Below are 23,521 nucleotides of genomic sequence, written 5' to 3'. Positions count from 1 at the left end.
TTTCTGTACTACCTTCACATTTTTTATTAAAAAAATAAACTAGTCCAAAATAAAAAGTTTATTTTAAAAAAATGCAAAACATGAAACAAAACTCTTTTTCAAATAATCTACTAAAAAATGCACTGCTAGCAGTTTATACTAAACATATACAAGCAAAAATATGCCATGAGAGATTTGTCACTAAGGCTTTTTATTTTAAAAAATCTGACACCAAACTGAGTGTTCATTAGTATAAGCTTGGTTAAATAAATTGCATCATATCAATAAAACAGATGATTATGCAGTCATTAAGAAAAAGAGAAAGAAGTAGATCTATATGTATTGCTTTAGGAAGAACGCCAAGTCATAGTAAGTGAAAAGGCAAGGTGAAGAACAGAATGCATTGTTAAGGTCCCATTTGAGTACATTTAAACTCTTTAATTTTAAATTTAAATATTGGACAAGGCTTATTGCAAACAATAACAGTTCCATATTACCACTTATTCTGTCCCTGAGATACAACAATTTCCAACTTTTTTATAGCTTTTTTTGCTATTTCCCTCTATTAAAAAAATAACATGTTTATGCTTCTCTTTCTTGATTTTTCAGTTTTAGATATTTTCATTACTTTCATACTATGGATGATGAGAATTTAACTTTCTTACACCCTTATCCCACTCTTCATGCATAACTTCATTTCCTTCGTTTTCTCAATGAATTGAGGGAATGTGACAATTGTTCATGAAATTAACATTCAATGGTTATATAATATGAACACTTAGTTATTCTTAAACAGACTTTAATCAGTCTCTCTGGCTTTAGCTTGATAAGCTCCTGTTTTCGGATGACCTTAGCCTTTCTGGGATTCTATATATGCTTCTATGCGTCACCGCCATCTTAGGTTTTAGCGTAAGCTTTTGGACCCTTACTGTTTGCTTGGGCACCTTCTGGTTTGCTAAGTTAGCAACCACTCATTCTCCTGCATTCCAACTTCCAAATTTTATTACTGATTCTGTTCTCTTGTCTGAGGACAAATCTAAGTTAAATGAGGACTAAAGTTTATGCAATTTTGAGTTCTCTCTTTAAGAAAAAAAGGACAAAATTATGAATACAAAATTTGATGCAAAAACACTTATTTGGAATAAGAAAATAAGTCATAAAATAACAACCAAAAAAGGTTTACAAATACCACAAAATTTTAAAAAGCCTAATATTTTTATTGATTAATGGCCTAACGTGACTCTATAATAGTTTTTCCCATAATTTTTCTGGCTACATATACTTTGATTACCTCCATATAAGAACAATTTTTTAACATCACTTTCTTTGGAGAAAGTGGGAAAGTATTTCAATCTTTTCTCTAGCATGGCTAAGTTGTTTTTTTTTCCCCCCCCAAGAGTTGGGATGTGACTTAACACATAGGTATAGTTGACATTTTATACTATAGGCATGAAAATATTGGGCTGCGTTCTACAAACGCAAGAAATCTTATAAATCCTAGTTGGGAAAATTCTCATCAGAAAGGAAAAAATACATGGTTTGTGACACCAAATTATTTACTTATTATTTACCTGGTATTCAGAACAATTTTCAGACATCAGTTTCTGTCTTTGCATATTTTAACTCTTACTTCTCCTGCTCTACTTGGATACACTGATGCCTGGTGCCACAGGAAACAATCATACCACAAAACATCTCTGACCCTGAGTATTTGCATTGTGATGCCTACTGTGTAGATAAACTGGGTAGCAGAAGTATTTCTGGAACCAGACCCACAATAAGATGACTTGCAATAACATATCTATACACAAAAGTGATTGCATGCAGCATAAATATATCTTTCTAAACCAAAATTCAATGTATAACCAAATAAACTTCCTTGGCCAGATCTTAAAAATGACCATAGTCACCATCTAATGCAAGGCACACTCTGGTGAAGGAGAAGTCAGAGTAGAAACACACAGCAATTTTAATTAATTAAACAAAAGCAAAAGGCTTACCTTTGCAAATCTTACAAAAATATATGAAAATGTGAGCACATTGCCAGAGTACCTCCCAGAGCCTGGGAAGGCACCCATGCAAGCAGAGAGAAGCCCTGAAGCTTATGCTTCATTAGCTTCACAGTAAACCCACCAGTGCGTTTTGTCCTTTGGGTTTATGCCCTTTAAAAATCCCTTTATTTTTGGCTATTATAAATAAAGCTGCCATAAACAGTCATGTACTGGATTTTGTGTGAACTTAAGTTTTTATTTCTCTAGGATAAATGCCCAAGGGTACAATTGCTACAACATATGGCAAGCACATGTTTAGTTTTGGAAGTAACAGCCATATCTTTTCCAGAGTAACTATACCATTTTGCATTCCCATCAATGATGAATGGGTGGTCCAGTTTCTCCACATCCTCACCAGCATTTGCTATTATTACCGTTTTTTAATTTTAGCCCTTCTGTAAGATATGTAGTATCTCATTATGTTTTTAATTTGCATTTCCCTAATGACTAATGATGTTGAACATCTTTTTATGTATTCATTTGCTACCTGTATATCTTCTTCAGTGAAATGTCTTTTCATGTCTTTTGCCCATATTTTAATTGTATTTTTTTGCTTTTTAGTGTTGAGTTTTCTTCATATGTTTTAGATACAAGTCTTTTGTTGGTTATGTGGTTTGCAAATATTTTCTATAGGTGTGTAGTTTGTCTCTTTATTCTTTTCATAGAGTCTTTAGCAGAGAAAATTTTTTGTTGTTGCTTTTGTTCTTCTGGAAATAACCCAAATATTTTCCATTGGGAGAATAATTAAACCAACTGTGGTACATATATGCCATGAATTCTACTCAGCATTAAAAAAAATGAACTATTGATACATGTAAAGACTGGAATGGATCGCAAGAGAATTATGGTGAGTGAAAAAGCCAATCTCAAAAAGTTAAAGACTATAATTTCATTTATAAGGACATTCTTTTTTTTTTTTTTAATTATCTTGGGGTTTTTTTTTTTTTTTTTTTAATTAATAGCTACTCTATTTATTTATTTATTTATTTATTTATTTATTTTTAGCTGTGTTGGGTCTTCATTTCGTGCAAGGGCTTTCTCTAGTTGCGGCAAGCGGGGGCCACTCTTCATCGTGGTGCGGGGGCCTCTCACTATCACGGCCCCTCCCGTTGTGGGGCACAGGCTCCAGACGTGCAGGCTCAGCAGCTGTGGCTCATGGGCCCAGTTGCTCCACGGCATGTGGGATCTTCCCAGACCAGGGCTCGAACCCGTGTCCCCTGCATTAGCAGGCAGATTCTCAACCACTGCGCCACCAGGGAAGCCCAATAGTGACATTCTTGAAATGACAAAATTGTAGAGATGGAGAATAGATCAATGGTTGTCAGAGACTGGGGGTCAGCAGGTAGCAGTGACTAAAGGAGGATAACACGGGGAATCCTTGTAATGAAAATTTTCTGATCTTCACTGTGGTGGTAGTCACACAAATCTTCACAGGTGACAAAATTGCATCGAGCTAAATACACACACACAAATGAGTGTATCTGAAACTGGTGAACATGGAAAAGGTCAGTGCATTACATCAATGTCAATTTCAGTTGTGTAAGATGTTATCATAGGGAGAAACTGGGTGAGATTTCTGCATTATGTCTTACAAATGAATGTGAATCTAGAATTATTTCAAAATAAAAAGTTTTAAAAAACTTCTTTGTGTCACTTCCAAAGGATTTCAGCAGAGAATAGAGAGAAGTCATTACTATGCTTAACTGAAAGTCTGTACAAAAAAAGTTTTTAAAAGAATACATTTACAGGGGCTTCCCTGGTGGCGCAGTGTTTGAGAATCTGCCTACCAGTGCAGGGAACACGGGTTCGAGCCCTGGTCTGGGAGGATCCCACATGCCGTGGATCAACTAGGCCCGTGAGCCACAATTACTGAGCCTGCACGTCTGGAGCCTGTGCTCCGCAACAAGAGAGGCCGCGATGGTGAGAGGCCCGTGCACCGCGATGAGGGGTGGCCCCCACTTGCCACAACTAGAGAAAGCCCTCGCACAGAAACGAAGACCCAACACATACAAAAATAAATAAATAAATAAATAAATAAATAAAAAATAGCACTAAATTAAAAGTTCAGAGATATTAAAAAAAAAAAAAAAGAATACATTTACATTCTGGAATATTCAGAAGGCCAGACAAAGCTTCCAAGGAACTTTTAATAGTAGTTACTTTGGATGTAAAAAATTCATTTGAGAAAATACTTGTGAAAAATAAAAAGTTTTGATAAGAAACAAAACAAAGAACAAGATGGTATATTTAAATTCACTCATATCAGTAATAACATTTAATATAAATAGTGCAAACAAACCATTTAAAAGGCAGAGTGTCATACTGGGTAAAAACCAAGACCCAAGGTGCTCAAAAAAAATCTACTTTAAGTATAAAGAAACAAATAGGTTCAAAGTAAAAAGATAAAAAAAGATATGCCCTGCTAAAACTTGTCCAAAGAAAGTTGGAGCTGATATTAATAGAAAAAGTAAGTTTGAGAGCAAATAATATTACCAGAAATAATGGAGGTCATTTTATTATGATAAAGGCATCAATTAATCAGAAGGACATATCAATTGTAAATATTTATGCACCCAATAACAGAGCTTCAAAATACATGAAGCAAACTGATAGATCTGTAAAGAGAAATAGACAAATCCATGATATAGTAAGAGATTTCAACACCAACCTCTCGATAATTGATAGAACAAGTAGACAGAAAGTCAGGAAGAATAAAGAAGTTTAGGTTATTGAATAAAATATCTAAAATTGTATATTTTTAGGATGATGTTCTTATTAAATATACATGTGTTAACTGTGTCCATGAAGAAGTTAGCAAAATAGAGATGTGTTCAAACCGTTTATACTATTTGTTGCTGCACATCTTTTTTAAATTAGCATGGATTTTTGTGACCATATTGATGATCAGAAATCCAAAACTTATCGAGCCTGCAGTGACCTCTCACATAGGCTATTTTATAACTTTATGACCATCTCTTTGCCTATAGTGTTTGCAAGATCAGAATCTGAGCCAATATAAATCAAGTATACTTCAATTAAAAAAAAAATCTGAGTCAAGTGATCCTGGACATTAGCAACTGTTTTCCCCAGCCATGGTAATCTATTGCCTTTAGAGTCTGAGACTGAGAGAAATATTCAAGTTCTGTAGGTCATAGTTTATGAACACAAGTCAGATCCAGAAAAGGGCCTAGAGCATCTGGGTAAAATATTAATTAAGGTAAATTAAAATGAAAGATAAAGGGTTGGTAGAGTTGTGACACAATTAGAAGGATCCAAAATATGAAATAAGAAACAGAGAAAAAAAAAAAAAAAAAAAAGAAACAGAGGACAAGGTACAACACAATTTAGAAGCAAGGAGAAAGGAATTTGATGGATTCTTATAACCACATGATAGTCTTTTTTAAGTCTGAAAATCTCATTTAAGAAATCCTAAATGGGAAATTTAGATTATTTTAGGGACTGAGGTTAGGGACCAACTTATTGGTGATCTGCTTTAAGTGTTCATCACTGTGAAGTTTCTCTTAAAGTGCACTTGACAGAATTCAGATGACAAGGCTTAAAACTAGGTGAGCGTCTCAGCTTTTTGCAAGTCCCCACTCACTATGTCATCTTGACAAGTCATTTAACCTTTTGAATCACATTTTTTTTGGCTTATAAAATATGAATAGTGATACCAACCTACTGATGAGATTGCTCAATGCAAATGTAATACAATAGAAATAGTAATGTATGCTATAGAGCAGCACTGTTCAATAGAACTTTTTCAATGACAGAAATGTTTTATAGTTTTGCTATTCAACATGATGGCCACTACCATGTGGGGCTATCAAGCATTTGAAATATGGTTAGCACAACTGAGGAACAGAATTTTTAATTTTATAGATTTTAAAATAATTTAAATTTAAATAGCCACATGTGGCTAGTAGCTACCATATCAGACAGCACAGGTATAGAACTAAAGAAAACTTTTCCAATTCATTTTTGGGGGGCCTGTGTCACATACAACAAGGAATGTCAGAAAATCTATCAACCATAGCTTTTATTATCTTTTATTTACATGAAGAAACAAAAATATCTGGCTTTTAACATGCTGATTTAATGTTCTAGAATGTGATATTAAGGATTCCCTCTAGAAAGATTTCACATTTTCCCAGTGTTTGTACTGTAGCTGAGATTTTGTATCCAGAAAACAGACAGAGAAGTACGTTCTCACTTGGCACAGATGAGGGTCTTCAGGTATTTTTCTCATCACTCTAAGGTCACAATCAATACTTTGGACACAATAACCCTCACCGCGGTTCTCAGCATAAAGAAGATTCAAAGGCTATCGCTAATAGGCCACTGTGTAGAATGCGAAGTAATTTTGGAGCAGGTCCCTAAGAAAGGTGCTGAGTTTCCTTTCAGGTCCCTAAGAAAGGTGCTGAGTTTCCTTTCTTTGACAATGTTAAATTTACCCCTCTAGAAGGGGTTAGGAATGGTTCCTACACAAGACAAGTAAATATAATTATTGTCCTCCAAATCAATTAAGAAGCCTCCATGTTTCCAGAAAGGTTGGTTTGACTTTTGGTCATGTTAACCTTTGCCCTTGATTTTATTGGAATGTTCTTTTCCAAAATATATTTTTCAGCTGAGCCTTTAGGTTTTAGCCATTTATGTGGGAGTGTTCTTATTTCAGCTCACCTTAGTGGAATAATTTCCATATGATTTAAAAATTCTTGGCTGAATGAAAAGAAGGGTGATATCTAGCAAGGATAACACTAATAGTCTGTCCATATTCCTGGGTTCCTTTTTTTTTCTACTTGAAAAATATGAAGTAGAAACTTCTTTTTATATTTAGTTATCTAGAAATCAGAAAACCTGAATATACACGGTAGCAGGTGAAGGAGCCTTGGAATCACCTTTCCTGTGGGTCCCTGACTGAATTTTAGTTCTTGTCTGTGCACCCGGTCCTAGATATTTGATGTCAAGTAGCTAAATCATTTCAAATAACCAACTCAATTTTTAACCTTTCATCCAGATAATATGGAAAGAATGTCTCTGGATTTGAGAGCAACTTGAATTTCAATGCTTTGTATTGTTGGTAAATTATTCCATTTGCTTTGATTCTTTCATACTAGGAAAGAACATGCAATGTGCCTATCTTGACCTCCCCACATATTGTTACTCATTATTGGTATTTACTCCTTCCCTTTCCAACAGTATTCTGTGCGGCAATGAAATAACTTTCAAAATCTTTCAAATAGATTTTTATTTACTAAAGATTTTTGATAATTGCTTTGTATATTATTTTATGCTTTTACCTCATTAAATAATTACACTGCTTTATTGTTTATTATATTCCTATACCAGAAAAAATGTTTTGGGGGCTAGGGAGGCAGTGATTAGAACAGACATTTTATAGCTAATTTAGGTAATATATTGTTGAATTTTCTTTGCAGTATTTTCATTGACATTTCTTGTTAGAATACCTTTCTTCTTGGGACATTTCAACTGTAACACAGTATCTCTTTGCCCCTTTTATGAAAATGTCAATAGAACAGCTTTAATATTTCCTTGAAGGTTCATCAACATTATAGCATTTTGTTTATATCCCCTTTTGTGAGAGAAGAACTGTTCCAGAATTACTGCTCTGAATAAGACTTTTCACAGTCTGGTCAGCAAAGGATATACTGGAAGGTAATGTGATTGATTGATAGACATAATGATGGTTCTGTCACTCTTATTGCCATGTAAGTGGTCCATAGCAAATGCATTGTCTTGAAGACAGAAACTCTTGAACCAAGGGCTAATTAAAGCAATGATCAGAATATTTCTTAGATGGTTTTCTTATGTACTTAAAGTGTGAATTGACTTTACTAGGGAACACTCCCTTCCTCCCACTCCTCCACCTCCCACCCACCTCTACCTTCATGTATATATAATTTTCCATAATCTCTTCTCTGGCATTTTAACTTAACCAAAGGTATAGCCCTATGTCTTGCATACAGAGACAACTAGTATCTATGTAACACCGTGGTCATGATACAGATGAGGACTGAAGTCAGACAAGCTATGGGTCATAAACAAGCCAATAAGAACATTGTTTGTACAACCTCTCCAGATTTTGGCAAGATTCAATACTATGAAGCTAGCATATTGCAACACTTCACTTTTAAGTAATGTAATAATCTCCAGAATGCTTATTTAGAAGGGAACAGCTTTATGTAATTGATCCTCATTCTTAAACTAAAGCCCATCATCAGACCAAACTCATATTCTTCCACGAACACATAAACCCATTTGGCCTTTTCAGCATGACTGGGCAGGAAATGACATGCTACTGGCAGAATCCTATTTCTTGCCTTCCTAGACCGTACACAGAAAATAATTATAACTGATCACTGATTGAGCCCTCTGTGTCATGTTTGCTTTACTGGATTAATTTTGTTCAGAGTAGTATTTGGTAATAAACTATCATAATTATCTAAAGTATTGTGTGTTCTTTTTTTCAAATCTCTGCTCCTTTTGTAATTATAATCAGGCCTTTGGTCTTAACTGAGATGCATTGCTAATAACTTGCCATAGTACTTATTGTGTTCCAAGCATAAACAGTCATTTCTGGCCCAGAGTAGGACTCCTTCTTTTCCATCAAGTGTACCAATTGTCCTGGGATCTCTTTGTTCCTGCCCTTTACCATTGACTCTTAAATTATTCTAGCCTGAGAACAATTCAAACGTGGAAAACTTTTAAGTAACTGTGTGAAGGCATCCTTGGGGAAGTAAGCTACTATTGAGAGAAGAAAGAACCATGGGTATGGAGATTCCTTAAAAAACTAAAAATAGAGTTACTATATAATCCAGCAATCCCACTCCTGGGCATATATCTGGAAAAGACGAAAATACTACTTCAAAAAGATACATGTACCCCAACGTTTACTGCGGCACTATTTAAATACAATAGCCAAGACATGGAAGCAACCTAAATGTCCATCGACAGATGAATGGATAAAGAAGATATGGTATATATTCACAGTGGAATATTACTCAGCCATAAAAAAAGAACAAAATAATGCCATTTGCAGCAACACGGATGGACCTAGACATTATCATACTAAGTGAAGTAAGACAGACAAAGACAAGTATCATATCACTTATATGTGGAATCTAAAAAAATGATACAAATGAACTTGTTTACAAAACAGAAACAGATTCATAGACATAGAAAACAAACTTATGATTACCAAAGAAAGAAAGGTAGGGAAAGGGAAAAATAACGAGTTTGGGATTAACAGATACACACAATTATATATAAAATAGATAAACAACAAGGACCTACTGTATAGCACAGGGAACCATATTCAATATCTTGTAATAACCTATAATGGAAAAGAATCTGAAAAAGAATAGTTATATATATATATAAATAATTGAATATATATGTATGTATAACTGAATCACTTTGCTGTACACATGAAACATTGTAAATCAACCATACTTCAATTAAAAAAAAAAGAACCATGGTTTGTTCAAGTCAATTGATGCTATGGAAAAGAGATGGAAAAGAGAATATAAGTCCTTACATTTTGAAGGAGCGGTTCACACTAAGCATAGAAGTGGGTAACAGTGGTGGGAAGTGAGGTGAAACTTTAAGACACTCTTGAGGCAAAAGTTAATATTCTCCAAAGAATTTTGGTAACAGGCACATTTTGTATTTTCCTGTGCAAGTGGGCTTTTGCAAATCAAAAACTAAGCCCAGAGACCTGAGATCATGGGAACAAACCTAGTTTGTTTTATGTGGCTTGCATAAACCTTATAGGATGACATACATGTTACTGTGGGAGGTAAGAGCAGTTCATGGCTTTAATCTATCAGCATCACTGCCTGGTAGATCTAGAAGGCTTTATAGGATATCTTAGGGCTCTCAGACAAGACGAAGCCACTTTTCTTCCTTTATATGACAGATAAACAGGCATTCCTTTGATTGTGTAAATTTTAAGGATTACAGTCTACTTTAAAGGACAGTGGTTAGAAGTTTTGTACAAAATAATGATATTGGATTTGCAGCTAAAAGGGTTTGGGTCTAGTTGGAAGCTGGCTGGGCAATGAACTGAGTGCATTTGTGCTTACAGATTACTTCTCTACAAAAATAGCTGGCAGCAAAGAGGTGTGGTCTTGCCTGAGTTCAGCCTCACATCAGTGAAAGTGTCTAGCAAAAACAGGGAACGAGGGGAGCTAGTGAAAAAAGATATGTGCTCTTGGGGGGTATCACAGCATGTTTACTTGAGCTCTTTCTTTAATCCAATAAAAGTGTTGGCAAAGTGTTTGGTATTTGAGGCATAGAGGTGGGAGTTCTGTCACGATGTAACTAAAGATGGTGGGAAAACCAGTTTGAATAAAATGAGTTCCAACTTGAACCTTTGCCTGTGCCTGGAACTAAAACCAAGTCAGCCCACTGTTAAGTGTCAAAAACGTTGAGTCATTAGCCTCCTTTTTGTTTCATCTGTTTCAGAATATCTGTATGTGTCTACTTTTTTTATATTCTTAAAAAAATAGACTGGCTTGTGGCACTCAGAATGCAATTCTTAGCTTACTACATCCTCCTGAACTTTAAAAGGATAAATATTTTTTAAAATTCTTATCAAAATATATTGATGAATTTAGATGTTTTTATTTGATTCCCAATGTTCTTCTTAGAAGAAGAACCTTCTTTGGTTGTTCATATAGATTCTGGAAACAGTTAACTGCTATGAAACCTGCTTTGGTAGGTGTCATTTTAGAGAACATTGGGAAATGGAGGGGTGAAACATATTTAGTACTAGTCCCAAAGCCACTGAGTATCCACAAATTTTTCAGCACCACAAAGTGAAGTTTTTCAGTTCATCTCATTTTGTCTCCCTCTTCACTTTTTCACATGAGAACATAGCTTTCTGAATTTTCGCATTCCCTTTAGACCACTTTGGAGAGGCAAGCTACCTCAGAGAAAATCTGTCACAATCTCAGATAATTACCACTATAAAAACCCTTATCAGAATGAGTAGAGAGAACTGAACTGTGTGAGAGAGAACCTCAAGGGGAAAAATGATTAATTCGTGTCAAAAACAGGACTAAAGTTATTGAAATAGATCTCTGGATATGTTAAGTAGCCTTCCATTAATCAACTTGATGAATCCCTTCTAAGAATATACTGTCCATTAAGAGAATGACTACATCTGAATAGAGAAGGTATAAGGGATTTAGGGAGTCAGAGGTGCTTATTGCATTTTATAGAAATAGGATCATTTATGGCCAATTTTACTCTAACAAATTAAGATACACTGAAACTTCATGTCCCTCTCCACCACACCCTAGGGCACACACACACATCCCTCCACACACCCATACACACACATCCCATTTTTTCAATCTTCCTTGGCGAAAAGAGCTGAGATCACTGTTTGTGAAACCTTGCCTCACTGCCACAGTCAGACTTTGTAACTCCCTCCTCTGTGCTTTCTTAGTTCTTCAGACATACCTCTAAAATGGAACTTACATTTTAAAATTATAATTATCAATTTATATTTCTGTCCACCTTCACTTCCAACTAGACTATGAAACTAAGGATCATATCTTATTCAAACTTGTCCTCAATGCTGAACACAATGCTTGGTACATAGTAAGTGCTCAGTAAAAACTTACTGGATGTACAGGTAAATGAATGAATTAGTAGAATTCCTGTAAGTCTGCATAGTCATACACAGGTTCTTGTGAAAATCTTTCAACTGCCCAGCCTGACCTCTGCACAGAGGATACTGCTCTGTACCTCTAGTATGTGTCATTAAACACAACCCCATTTGATATTACCTGGGCTTAAAGAAACTTCATTTAGAGCAGGGGTGAATGGATTGGTTTTCCCTGGCTACCTCAAAGAGTCAATAGCTTCCAGATGACATATATAACAATCTTTACATTTCACTCATTGCAGGAGAATTCTTTACCTTCAAAAATGAGACCTAAATATTATTAATTGTTTTTAATACCTGAGAAAATTAAGACTCAGAGAAGTGAAATATTTTACAAATAATACAGTTAGTAAGGATAAAGATGTTATTAGAACTCAGACCTCTGGCTCCAAATCTCATCATCTTTCTTCTACAATGCCCTACCTGATCTCAGAGTTTTGTGAGTAAACAAGAAAACCACAGATGTATTTCAAACTTCTAAGTTAAGATTGTGACAAACATTGTCCAAGTGGTTCTCTGAACAGGTAGACTCAGTTATATTCAGGAAAGTATTTTAGAAATAACACAAACTGTGTGTGTATACAGTCCTATATCTTTCTGGAAACAACAACAATAAAAATGATCTATCCATTCTGGCTTCATTAGGAAGGATACTGGAAAGTCTACTTGTTATAAAATTATATTGCATCCATACCTAGAATTTTACTGTGTGGAATTCTCTTCCCTATACTTCCAGAAAAATATAACAGAACTTTAAAAGATCCAAATCACAAAAGTGGGCAAGAGGATGATTAGTTTCTACAGATATAACTAGGGGCTTATTTCCCTAATTCCTTCATATTAGAGGTAATTCTTGAAGCTGATTAGAATTGAAATAAGATTCTACTTTACATAATAATAAGAATTTGGAATATATTAGCCTAGAATAATAGGTAAATAAGACATATAAAAGATATATACAGAATATTCTATCCAAAAGCTGAAGAATATACATTCTTTTTAAGCACATACGGAACATTCTCCAGAATACATCACAAGTTAGGCCACAAAACTAGTCTCAATAAACTTAAGAAGACTGAAATCATATCAAGCATCTTCTGCAACCACAAATGAAAATAGAAGTTAACTGAAAAAAAAAAAAATTGGAAAAAACACACAGACACATGGAGATGAAACAACATGCTGCTAAACAACCAATGGGCCAATGAAGAAATCAAAGAGGAAATTTTAAAATACCTGGAAACAAATGAAAATGGAAACATAACTTTCCAAAATCTCTGGGCCATAGCAAAAACCGTTCTAAGAGGAAAGTTCATAGTGATACAGCTCTACCTCAAGAAACAAGAAAAACCTCAAATAAACAATGTAACTTTACACCTAAAGGAACTAGAAAAAGAGGGACAAACAAAGCCCAAAGGTGATAGAAGGAAGGAAATAATAAAAATCGGAATAGAAATAAATGAAATAGAAACAAAAGAAAAAAGAAAAATAAAAGAAAAGATCAATGAAACAATGAGCTGGTTCTTTGAAAAGATATTGATAAAGCTTTGGCCAGACTCATCAAGAAAAAGAGAGGGCACAAATAAATAAAATCAGAAATGGAAGGGAAGTTACAACTGATACCACAGAAGTACAATCATAAGAGACTACTACAAACATATACCAACAAATTGAACAACCTAGAAGAAGTGGATACACTCCTGGAAATATACAGTCTTCCAAAACTGAATCAGGAAGAAACAGAAAATCTGAACAGGTCGATTACTAGTAATAAATCAATAATCAAAAATCTCCCAACAAACAAAAGTTCAGGACCAGATGGCTTCACAGGTGAATTCTACCAAACATGTAAAGAGATAATACCTATCTTTCTCAAACTGTTCCAAAAATTGAAAAGGAAGGAATGTTTCCAAGCTCATTCTATCAGGTTAGCATGACCCTAATACCAAAACCAGGCAAAGACACAACAACAAAAAAAAAAAAGAAAGAAAAAAGAGAGAGAGAGAGAGAGAAAATTATAGGCCAATATCCCTGATGAACATAAATCTTCAACAAAATATTACAAACCAAATTCAACAGCACATTAAAAGTTTCATACATCATGATTAAGTAGAATTTATTCCAGGAATGCAAGAATGGCTCAACATCTGCAAATCAATCAATGTGATATACCACATTAACAACAAGAAGGCTAAAAATTATATGATCGTCTCCATAGATGCAGAAAAAGTATTTGACAAAATTCAGCATCTATTTATGATTAAAAACTCTCAAAAAAGTAGGTATAGAGGGAACATATACCTCAACATAGAAAAGGCCATATATGACAAACACACAGCTAACATCATACTCAATGGTAAAAAGCTGAAAGTTTTTCCTCTAAGGTCAAGAACAAGACAAGGATGCTTGTCTTTTATTCAGCATAATCTTGGAAGTCCTACCCACAGCAATCAGGAAAGAAAAAAAAGAAAGAAAGAAATGAAAGAAATCCACATTGGAAAGGAAGAAGTAAAACTGTCACAGTTTGCAGATGACATGATTCTATGTGTAGAAAACCCTAAAGATTCCACCAAAAACTATTAGAACTAATAATTGAATTCAGTAAAATTGCAGTATACAAAGTTAATGTATAGAAATCTGTTGCATTTCTATACACTACTAATGAATTATCAAAAAGAAAAATTTGGAAAACAATACCACTTACAATTGCATCAAAAAGAATAAAATACCTAGGAATAAACTTAACCACAGAGGTGAAAGACTTGTGCTCTGAAAACTATAAGACACTGATGAAAGAAATTGAAGATGACACAAATAAATGGAAAGATACACTGTGCTCATGGACTGTAGGAAATGATATTGTTAAATCGTCCATACTACCCAAAGCCATCTATAGATTTCATGCAATCCCTATTAAAATACCAATGGTGTTTTTCACAGAACTAGAATAAATAATGCTAAAATTTTTATGGATACACGAAAGACCTTGAATAGCCAAAGCAATCTTGGGAAAGAGAACAAAGCTGGAGGTATCAGGCTCCCTGGTTTCAAACTATGCTATAAAACTATACTGATCCAAACAGCATGGAATTGGCACAAAAACAGACACATAGATCAATGGAACAGAATAAAGAACCCAGAAATAAACCCAGGTTTAGATGGTCAATTAATCTATGACAAAGGAGCAAGAATACACAGTGGGGAAAAGACAGCCTCAAGAATGAAACTAGACCACTTTCTTACACCATGTACAAAAGCAAACTCAAATTAAAGGCTTTAATGTAAGACATGAAACCATAAAACTTCTAGAGGAAAATATAGACAGTAAACTCTTTGACATTGGTCTTAACAATAATTTTTTGGATTGGATCTATCTACTCAGGCAAGGAAAACAGAAGCAAAAATAAACAAATGGGTTTACACTAAACTAGAAATCTTTTGCACAGCAAAGGAAACCATCAACAAAATGAAAAGGCAACCTACTGAATTGGAGAAGATATTTGCAAATGATATGTTCGCTAAGGGATTAATTTCCAAAATACAGAAATAACTCATACAACTCAATATCAAAAAAGCAAAAAATCTTATTAAAAATGGGCAGAGGACCAGGATAGACATTTTTCCAAAGAAGACATACAAATGGCCAACAGACACATGAAAAGATGCTCAACATCACTAATCATCAGGAAATGCAAATCAAAACCACAATGAGATATCACCTCACACCTGTCAGATGGCTATCATCAAAAAGACAGCAAATAACAGGTGTTGGTGATAATGTGGAGAAAAGGGAAGTCTCGTGCACTGTTGGTGGGAATGTAAGTTTGTGCAGCCACTATGGAAGCCATATGGAGATTTCTCAAAAGATTAAAAATAGAACTACCATACAATCCAGTAACTCCACATGCGAATATTTAAGAAAACGAAAACATTAGATGCATACACCCTAATGTTCATTGCAGTATTATTTACAAAAGCCAAGAATGTAAAAGCAATCTAAGTGTCCATCAATAGATGAATGGATAAAGAATATGTGGTATATATGTGTGTGTGTGTATATATATATATACACACACACACACACACACACACACACACACACACAAAGGAATATTACTCAACAGTAAAAAAGAATTAAATCTTGCTATTTGCAACAACATGGTTGGACCTAGAGGGTATTATGATAAGTGAAATAAGTCAGAAAGAGAAAGACAAATACCACATGATTTCAATTACATGTGGAATCTAAATAAATACGTAAATAAACATAAAACAGAAACAGAGACATAGATACAGAGAACAAACTAGTGGTTGCCGAGGTGGGGGGTAGGGAAGAGTGAAATAGGTGAAGGGGATTAAGAGGTATGAACTTCCAGACATTAGATTAACTTATAGATAAATAAAGTAGTTATCTCTGCACAATTGACTTTGAGGACTTATAACCCATTATACGCCATAAAAAAAAATTTCAAAGAATTGGGTCTTCCTCAGTTGTAGTAGTTTAATAAAAAGTGGGAGAGACAAGTCAGCAGTTTAATAAAAAGTGGGAGAGACAAGTCAGCAGCTCACAAACCTCTAGATATTCCTTAGAGTCTAAATCTCTCTTACATCTACCCAGTTCAGTACTCTAATTTGGAAAACTTTTAAATGTTTAAATGAATAGTAGCAGCTTTGTACTTTCTAAAATATCTGCAATGACATCTCATGTTTTATTTTATTTAGTTTGTTCATCTTCTAAAATAAGCACTGCGTACATACATATATTTGATTACAAATCATCCTATTATCCCAGAAGTCTGGAATAAGAATTATGCATATTATAGGCTTATTGTCTTGTGGCTATAGAGATTATACCCTGTACATGGGGAACAGATTTGGCTTCCAATAAACCAAATCTGTGATAGAGAACACTTTCTAACACAGTTCCATTGTATTCAGAAATCGAGATTACTAATAAAGACACCAATAGAAACTATTCAACCTCCCATTCAAATATTTTCTAAATTATTGGTCTCTCTGTGAGAACATTTTTCTCTGGCATAAACAGTGGCCATGAATAGAATGAGTGTTTGAACAGTACAAAAGTACCAGGTTTCTTCCTGTTACCCAAGCAGCAATAAACACCAATGGTACAGCATCCAGCACAGAAGCCTTGGTCACACAATGGGGCTTACACACTAGGGACCAGTTCTCTGATAACATGAATGTCCCAGCTGGGGAGACACCAACAGCCAAAGTTAACAGTTGCAAAAGAGCCATTGAAAAAAAATGGAAGGGTTCCCTTTCCCTCCAAAGTCTTTGCAGAAAGCAACAGAACTACATCTGGGTGTCTGGGAATGAATCATGTTATTGTATTAAATTGCTGGGCACATGCTCTGTTTCCCTTTCCCGCCCCTATAACCTGTTCCCAGGGATGTTGCCCTATTGATTTATCTTATCAGAGCCACCTGTATCTGTACATGTCAGTGTCAATGATGGAAGAAAACAGAGAATGAGGTTAAAAAAAAACACACACAAGAACCTCTGATTTTCTTTGAAGTAATTTTGAAGAAGTTAAGGGCAGAAATGATAACTTAATCTTTAAAAAGCATTAAGCATTTAGATATATCTTTTTAAAATGTAATATATGTATAAGAAACTCCAGGGGTAGCTGTCATGATTTTCTCCACTTTTCAAATGGGGAACTGAATGACAAAGAGGTTAAATGAAAGTTTTGTGACTGAGATGCTAGTTCAGATGTGTCTGGCTCCTGATTTTCTTCTGGGAATTAGGAAGATAATAACTAGAACACTGACTTTCACACTTTTTTGGACTGCAATTCACAAGAAACTGTAATGATCCACTAAGTTGGTTTCGTTTTATAACTCTCAAATAGGTCTTGAATCACATTTGAAAAACACTTGACTACAATGTCTCCACCAAATGTCCTTGCGTGAACGCCCATATCATAGGAATCTAAATTCTTCTGTAACTGTCTATTTTATTTCTGAATATTTCTGTGTGTGGAAGTAGGTCTGTGTTTCTGCTATTTCTATGACAGCCTTCTAGATCCTGGGAATGATTATCAAATCTCTCATGAGTCATCTCTTCTCTAAATTGGATATTCCCACATTCTTTATTCTTTGTATGATATAGTTTCTATTCTGTCCACTCATCTTAGAATACACACCGTTTTAAGATATCCCAGCTGTGTGATTGGGATTCCAATCCTTAGTCTTAAATATCAAACCTCGATTTTGCTGTTCAGAGCTATATTTCTATTTCCAGTTTAAAATCATGTTAACCTTTTTGGTGGCTACATTCATTCTGTGGTGCTTAATGAACTTATCAGCTACAACCAGGAAGTTCATTTGTTTATAACAATGAAACTTGCTGTAGCCTAATGCCAACATGATATAGTTATTTTCAATCATAAGTTAAATATTGACAGATTCCGAATATAGAACCTGTGCTACGTATAATTCATGATATGCAAAGGAAAATCACACCATTCACTTTAGTCGTTACCTTATTTTTGAGGTTAAATGATGCATATTACCTTGAAATGATAAGTCAAAATGTTGCCTGCTGTTTGCACTGTTTTGTAGGTCAGCAATGTATTACTTCTTTTTTTATAAATATGCCTTCATCATGCTTTTGTGACTTGAATTTGGTTGGCTTTTTCCCCTTTAATCAAGAAGATTTTATTACTGACAATTTTATTAGTCAATTGTTTTCGTTTTGACATTGAAACATTGATTAGATACTTCGTCTTAGGGATTGTGCTTTTGTTTATATATACACATGGTTAATTTACATGTTTTTTATTTCCCAAATCTTGTTGAGATTGCTTCCTGGCAGAACTTCCCTTTTCTAAAAATAGTATTCTTTTTTCTGTTTTCTGTATGATGCTGTTGGCAGTAAGGAAGGAAGCATAGACATATTCTAAAGATATAGGTTAGGAGTTTTGTGAAATCCTTTGATTTAAATCACAAAATTTCAGGATGAAGTTTCTTAACATGGTACCAAAGGGTGCTGATGTGTGGACATTCCAGAAAGACCAAACTTGGTGGTACAAAAAAGGGAAGAACTGACCAAAGATATTGCAGAATGTGCTGCTTCAGAGAGTGAGTGTTTTTTTTCCCCTTGCAGGTGAGCAGCTATGTGACATGAATCCGAAAGAAGAGGGTAAGGAATTGGTACCTGGACCAGACTGGCATTTTTCAAACTCTGCTCTCTGAGTAGAGAATGCATGCTGGCGAGGAAGAGAAGCAGTCTAGCAGAGCCCCAGATTCTCAGCTCCCATGCCCAGCAAACATCCTCTTTCTTCACCCGAAGCAGCTTGCTTGTGTCTTTTTTTATATATTGTACCTCTGTATAAACTGTGTTTGCCTATGGCTAAGAAAAGTTTCCAAATCAGTGGACAAGATGCTCTTTAACTGCACTTCCGTTCTGATATTTATCCACCAGAATCGAAACAGTTTCTGTTTGGACACCATATTGTAATGGAGATATTAACCTACAAGGGCAGAAGGAAAGAGTCTGCAGAGATGACAGGTACTTTTATTTACCAATCTCCAAAGGATTCTGGAAGAACAGCAAAAAAGTGAGTTTAGGAAAACTAACTCCACAAGAAATGAAGGAGGCTGAGTTTAGTAAGCTTAGTTGAAGGAAAATAATTCAGCAAACTGATGTACATCAGAATATACGCACATCAGCTGCCAGCTGACACTTCTGCTTCACTCCTTTGATTCTCTGCCTCTTCAGTCTCCCAGGAGAATCTTCAATTCCACCTATACTCCTAGATCTTACTCGTAAATGACTCCTTTAGACCTGGGAAGTGAATTTCAGCTCTTATTTGCAGTCTCAGCTCCCCTATCTGCCAGGCTGACCTTGACCCGGGACACTGCTGACCGCTGGGCTCCTTCACAGCAGATCTCCCATCCTATAGGCACCTTTATATGGCTGGGTCCATTTGGAGTTACTCTCTCAAATTCCTGACAAGCCCTCCTTCTTCCTGAGACCTGGCTCTGTCTTTGTGACTGGGCTCCCAGAGGCCCATGACACCTGCTCCCTCACCCGGGAATGTCTGACCTGGCTGTGTCCACAGTGATTATGCCCAAGTTGCTCCTCCTTACCTGGCCACCCCCTTCCCTTGGGTGCAGGTAATGGCTCTCCTTCTGCCTGTTCTCTGATTCACTGAAGAATTCTGAAAAAGGCAGATAGAAGAAGAATTTAGTTGTTGTTTTGGCTTTTTATTCTGTTTTGTTTTATCTATCAGGAATGGTCAAAACAATGTCTCTGATTTGGGTTCTGTTGCAGACCAACTTTCTCTTTTTTTCACCTAGTTCTGTCTGTGTTTGGTTTTACTGCTTCTTCATCCCATGCCCTGATACAGATATACCAGATGAAAATAAAGTCTATCACATGTCACCCTTCCCATGCCGATCAGAGCCCACGTCAGGCAGAGTCCCAGCAATTTACATATCAGCTCTTTTTTTTTTTTATAGTATTTTTCTTTAAATTTATGTATTTATTTATTTATTTTTGGCTGTGTTGGGTCTTCGTTGCTGCACGCGGGCTTTCTCTAGTTGCAGCAAATGGGGGCTACTCTTCGTTGCAGTGCATAGGCTTCTCATTGCAGTGGCTTCTCTTGTTGCAGCACGGGCTGTAGGCATGCGGCTTCAGTAGTTGTGACACACGGGCTCAGTAGTTGTGGCTCGCGGGCTCTAGAGCACAAGGTCAGTAGTTGTGGAACATGGGCTTAGTTGCTCCGCAGCATGTGAGTTCTTCCTGGACCAGGGCTCGAACCTGTGTCCCCTGCATTGGCAGGTGGATTCTCAACCACTGTGCCACCAGGGAAGCTCTAGCCCTTTATTTTGTGGAAAGACTAAATTCCAGAAAGCTGAAGTTATTTTTTCAAGGAAACACCACTTATGTGTTAGAGTTCGGATTGGAACAGACATCTGAAACTTCAACGTCCATGACATTTCACTATGTATATCTCCAATTAAGAGCAATTCATCTCTCTTTAATTGGGAGATTGAGATTGACATGTATACACTGATGTGTATAAAATGGATGACTAATAAGAACCTGCTGTATAAAAAAATAAAATTAAATGAAAAAAAGAGCAATTCATCTCTCTATAAACTGTTTTTTAAAATATTGTATTGAAGTATAGTTGATTTACAATGTTGTGTTAATTTCTGCTGTACTGCAAAGTGATTCAGTTATACATATATATATTCTTTTTTGTATTCTTTTCTGTTATGGTTTATCACAGGATACTGAATATAGTTCCCTGTGCTATTCAGTAGGACCTCGTTGTTTATCCATCCTATACATACTAGTTTGCATCTGCTATCTTTAAAGTGTTTAAAACTTGAAGCCATCAGTATTTTTAAGTGCTTTTATATTTTAGGGGGTCTAGTTCATGTGAAAACTAAAATTTTGGATGAGCCCCCCACCAAAATAAAATTGTGGGAAAGTAAAAGTACAATTTACAACCTTTAGAAGTGAAATCTCTCCCGAGTAGCTATGAAAAGGACCCCAGCAGCCCTCCACCCTCACACCACCGCTTCCTCTCCTACCACAAAGCAGCTCAGGTTACGAGTGAGAGTGATATCATGAGAGTGACAACTCTAAATTTGTGTTCATTTGTTTACTAAAAAAGAGAATTCCCAAATTTTCTTGGCACCCAGGTTACAGTTGATGGCAGCATGGAAGTTTGTCATGACATTGTGTTTGGCACATTGGGAAATGCTGAGTCAGACAATTATTCAAGGTTCCATTTTGAGCCTCACTTGTGTACCTGGCATTACTCTGTGTTCAGCTTTTAGACCCAGGGTTGGTCCTGCCTTTAGATCCAGATAGCCAGGGTCCTTCCCCTTAGAGACACCCTCCTCCCACCTCATCCCTCCCCGTGAGGTAAAGGGATCATGTCTGCCCTGGTCCCACCTCCAAACCAGACCATGCTCCAATTACTTGGGACTCAGAATTCCCTGCCCTAATGACCTGACCCTCCTCCCAGAGATGCTGTAGCCTCTCCCAGGTCTGTCTTCCATAGAATGGAAGCCACTCTGGAAATGCTGGCTCTTAGGTCCAAAGGACAGCCAAGGAGTGACTGCCGAGTGAGAGGGAGGAGGAGGAATTTTGCACAGAGTTTGGATGCGCTCTCATAAAGAATGAGGGAACTGGTGGTAAGAAGAGAAGGGCAGAGGGTCAGGCTGGGACCATGCCTCTATTCCTATGGTTGCCTTAACCCTGGGCTGCCAAGAATTCAAGGATGATAAAGATTTTTGCTCTCAAGGAGTTTTCAGTCTGGTCAGAAAGACGGATACATAAATCAATAATATTAGTCCAACATGGTGAACATAATATTTAGGATTCTTTGAGATACCAGAGGAGGGTCACTTAGGCCAGCCTGGCATGAAGATGTAGGGATTAACTGGGAAGGATGAATCTTGAAGGATGAATAAGGTCAACTAGAAAAGAGGGAATGAGGGTGAGGGGGACAGGGGGATTGCAGAGGTTTCGAGAAAGAACACTACTAGGAAAGGTACTGAGACATGAAACAGGAAACTTTCTTACCCTGCAAGGCTGGGCTAAAGGCCCTCCATCTCTGCTGCCATACGTCGAAAAAAGTTCTGCCCACACATCTGGGAAAGAGTAGCAGCTGAATACAAGTGTGTTTAGTTGACACAGTTGTGGTGTAGGAGAGGGACCTTCAAATTTCTTAGTGTTCTTGGAGCAAAGGTCCTAGATGGAAAGAGTAACATGAAGAGGGGTAGAGATGTCAGCACATCTTGGTAAAGGTGGTTTTCAACACCGTGGAGATTAACCTTATTTTAGAAGTGAGAGCTTTAAACACAAGACTGACATGGTTAGACTTCATTTTAGTTAGCAGTGTGAAGCACTGCTAACTAAAATGAAGTGCTCATTCGAAAAGCACTCAAGACTAAAGACACAAAAAACCAGTCAGTGGGCAGTTATTATAGTCCAGGAGAGAGATGATACAGGCCTGAGCTACACTAAATTGAAATCTCAACATATACATATCCATATCCCTTGCTTGCCACACAGTAGGTGTTCAATAATTAATTTTTGAATGAATGAATAAAGTCAGTAACAATAGGAATGGAGCGAGGGAGGATATATTTAGAAAACATGGAAATCATAGGGATCAAATGGGGACTGACAGGGTCAGAGGTCAAGGATACCTCCGGGATGTCATGTTGAGTGTTGGGCAGGTGATGCCAATGACTACGAAGGGATGTCTTCTGAGGGTGAGATGATGAAGCCAGTTTGGGACAAGTTCAGCTCTAGGTGATTGAGGGTCAGCCCAGTAGAGATAACTCAGAGAAAATAAATATAAACCTAAAAAAGTGGTTATAAATGATATTTTGTATCAGAATGTCTGGACATTTGTTAAAGTACAGATTCCTGAGTCTCATCCCCAGATATTCTAATTGATGAAATATGGGATGAGAGCTGAGAATCTGCATTTTGAATATACATCCCAGGTGATACTGGTGCAGGCTATTAAGACTTTCTTATTTTAGGGAATTTGTTTAGATCTAGAGTTTTGGTTACTGGTTAGAGATAGAGATTTGGGAATCAATGACATAAAGATAATAACAACCAACACCGACTATTTGCAACGTGACAAACTGTTCTAAGCACTTGATAATATTAACACATACAAACATCACTCTTCTATCAAGTAGGTATTGTTATTCCCTGCATTTTGCAGATTGAAAAACTGAGACTCAAATAGGTTTGTGAGTGTGAGAGATGAGATTTGAATTTAGGC

General features: G+C 36.1%; 1 long non-coding RNA gene across 5 annotated transcripts in view; it reads right to left on the bottom strand.

Annotated features, from left to right (window-relative positions):
* LOC132375896 (uncharacterized) overlaps nucleotides 1-19,887 on the bottom strand; it is a 102,497-nt gene extending 82,610 nt beyond the window's left edge. For all 5 annotated transcript variants that reach the window (XR_009506150.1, XR_009506151.1, XR_009506152.1 and 2 more), the window contains exon 1: nucleotides 19,845-19,887. This is a non-coding gene — a long non-coding RNA (uncharacterized LOC132375896). The remainder of the gene's footprint in view (nucleotides 1-19,844) is intronic.
* Nucleotides 19,888-23,521: the final 3,634 nt, after the last annotated feature.

This window comes from Balaenoptera ricei, chromosome 12 (genome assembly GCF_028023285.1).
Source record: "Balaenoptera ricei isolate mBalRic1 chromosome 12, mBalRic1.hap2, whole genome shotgun sequence".
NCBI lineage: Eukaryota > Metazoa > Chordata > Mammalia > Artiodactyla > Balaenopteridae > Balaenoptera > Balaenoptera ricei.
The sequence above is the reverse complement of the archived record's forward strand: the minus strand, read 5'-3'. Positions and strand labels throughout refer to the sequence as shown.